The sequence below is a fragment of the Capsicum annuum genome, chromosome 11 (genome assembly GCF_002878395.1).
Source record: "Capsicum annuum cultivar UCD-10X-F1 chromosome 11, UCD10Xv1.1, whole genome shotgun sequence".
NCBI lineage: Eukaryota > Viridiplantae > Streptophyta > Magnoliopsida > Solanales > Solanaceae > Capsicum > Capsicum annuum.
In genome coordinates this window covers 147,485,431-147,488,799 of record NC_061121.1, presented here as the reverse complement: position 1 = coordinate 147,488,799, position 3,369 = coordinate 147,485,431, and positions in this window count along the sequence as shown.

The following is a 3,369-nucleotide window of genomic DNA, read 5'->3' as shown; positions in this document are numbered from 1 at the left end:
TTTAAATCCCATATATGCAACAAATGCAACAAGAATTCTTATTACCTCTATTCTTGCTACAGGGGCAAAAGTCTCATCATAGTTAATCCCTTCTTCCTGGTTATAACCTTGAACAACCAGCCTTGCCTTGTTTTTATACACCCACTTGCTCCTAATAATTGTTCTATCAACACGCCTGGGGACCAAATCTTAGACTTTGCTTCTTTCAAATTGCTGGAGTTCTTCATGTATTACATTGATCTAATCGGCATCCTTTCGAGCTTCTTTCACGTTTTGGGCTCAATTTGAGACAAAAAGCTAAATGCCATAACATTTCTTGCTTGATCTCGTGTTTGGACGCCTTTTTCCAAAGTTTTAGTTAGGTTCTCAAGGTATGAGAGGATTTATGCCTCCAGTTTTACCTTTTGAGATTGAAACTACGTGGACCAGGTCCATGTGAATTCTGACTAGTTTTCCCTGGTTGTTCTTCTACTGGAGCTGGAATTTGCGACTGAGATCCCAAATCACCATCACTGTCATCACTCTCATCTGCATCATATATCCCTTGATCATCATCTTCAACAATACTCTTTGAATAGGAATGAATCCTTCAATATCTGAATCTTCACCATCTCCTAAGTTTATTTGATTTCCTGAATCATTAAAGATCTCATGGACACTTTCTTCAACACACAAAGTTCTTTTCTTGAACACTCTGTAAGCCTTGTTTGTTGAGGAATAGCCTACAAACACTGCTTCATCACTTTTGGAGTTAAATTTTCCTAATTTTTTCTTGTCATTGTTTAGCACAAAGCATGTACATCCTAATGGTCTAAAGTAGTCTAGCTTAGGCCTTTTTGTTAAATACTAGCTTATATGGAGTCTTATCCAGAAGTGATCTAATCAAGCACCTATTAGTCACATAACAAGCAATATTTACTACTTTAGCCCAAAAACTCTGTGAAAGACGACTATCAATTAGCATAGTCCAAGCAATATCTATGAGTGTTCTATTTTTCCTTTCAATAACTCCATTTTGTTATGGAGTTCTAGGAGTAGAAAGTTGTGACTTATTCCATGCTCAGCACAAAATTCATCAACTTGAGAATTCTCAAATTCAGTTCCATGATCAAACCTGCATTCAGCAATTTTGCAATTTAGCTTCACTTGAATTTTCTTGGCAAAAGCTATAAGAGCCTCATATGTTTCATCCTTGGTTATTATAAGCATTGTACAGGTTAATCCTTAGTAGTCATCTACAATAACCATCACATATTTCTCTCCTCTTCAACTTTGGACTTTAATAGGTCCACATAAATCCATGTGTAGTATTTCAAGAGGTCTGAAAGTACTTACCTGCTTCTTCAACTTGAAGGAAGATTTGGTTTGTTTACCTTTAACATAACGATCAAAGACTTTATTTTCTGGAAATTTCATCTTTGGCAAGCTATGAAAAAGGTTCCTTGAAGTCAACTTATTTAACAAATAGGAAATTACATGTCCTAGTCTTTTGTTCCATAAATTAGCATCTTCACTTTAAGCACTTAACCATTAATTCCCCATCATCCACTAACTCCAGATCAACTACATATATATTCTTAATCCTTTTGTCTTGGAGAATAATTTTTCTAGATTTCATGCTTGATACAGTACATCTATCAGATGAGAATTTTACCTAATTTCCTTTGTCACAGATTGAGATACACTTAGAAGACTGAACTAAAGGCCATTCACCTATTACACGTCTTCTATTTCATAATGAGGTGATTTCCCAATCCTTCCAACACCTTTGATATACCTATTTTTACCATTTATAAAATACACACCTCCCTCTAGAAGTGTCTTGGGGGAGAGAAAATAATCAACTCTTCCAATCACGTGTCTTGAACAACCACTATCCTTGAACGAGTTTTGGGTAAAATCCCTTTTTCTACCCCATTTTCTTGTTTATCTTCAGTAGTTGGCATAAGAGAAAACCAGGAACCTTAGATGATTTTCTTATCATCCTTTTTAAGCATGAAACCATCTCCATAATCTTTATTCTTCTCAGATTTATTTGAGGAGTCTTTCCATGCAACCAACACCTCATTACTATACAACTAGTTGCATCCTTTCTTCTTGATTTTTCAAGATTTTGATCCTTGTTTTGCATTGGGCAGTTCCTAATGAATTTTTTAGAGCTACCACTTTTGTTCATTGCTCTAACAATCCTTTTTTCCAGAAGTGATACATCAGTGTCTTCTTCACGTGTGTTAGACTTTAAAGCCTTCAAAGTCAGGAATTTATGACTTTTTGTTTTCTTTCTCTCCATGCCTAGTTTATGTATAAAATTTCCTTTACTTTCTCATTTTTTGGAATAACTCCAGGGATTATGCTAACCTCTTTGTATAAGGGAACCTTTTCTGCTAATTCCAGTTTTAGTAAGGAAGCTATGATGACCAAAACTCTCAAGGTATAAACCTTTTAGAGTGAACCTGCTCTGATACCAATTGTTGGAACCCTTGGAAGTTGCACCAAACTGTGAGAAACCTAGTCCCTCAAGTTCATTCACAGTCAATAGAACAATAAAGCAACTATGAATTTCTAGAAAACTAAAGGCTTTGCAGGAAATAAACAACACAAAGATATAACATGGAAACCCCCTTTCTCAAGGGAGGAAAAAACATGGCTTGCCCTCATGAGCTCCTCAAAAATCAACTATAATTAACTTCTTGATTACAGACCCAATTTCATCCTAACTCTAGGGTCCTCATACTTGTAGTAACTCTATCAATAGCCTATCTTGACAATTCATCCAGAACCCTCAACACTATTAACTCTAATCAGATTTGGACTTAGGTAAATCTACCTAAGCACTATCGATCAAGAAGAAAAAGTTATTACTCTTATATAATGAGTAATTTGGTTACAAATCAGAATTCACTCAAGAACACTTACTCTTTAAGCTTACAAAATAAATAAGAACATGCGCAACACTTGAGTAATATTGCAAATTGAGTTTCTTCCTTTTTCCTCTCTTCAGTACACTTACAATATTGCAAAAACTACTTGATAAAGAAACACCCTTTTCATTTTATAGTTGAGTGATGATAAGAGCTGAAATGCTATTGGACCAGGTGGCTCAAATAGTACAAACACCACTTGAACAGTTTGCTACACAAGAGGGAAAAACTGTACAAACGCGTGTCAGCTGTACTGTTGTCTTGATCATCCAGGGACCTGGTCCCTTGTAGTCATCTGCTTATCATCAAAACAAGATAAAGCAGTCACTGAGTCGTACTAAGGATCACACCAGTGAATACATAAAAAAGATGAAGTCCTTGATGAAACCACGAACAACAAAGGACAATCATGGTATCTAACCATGATCATACCTTTCACTCGTCCAAT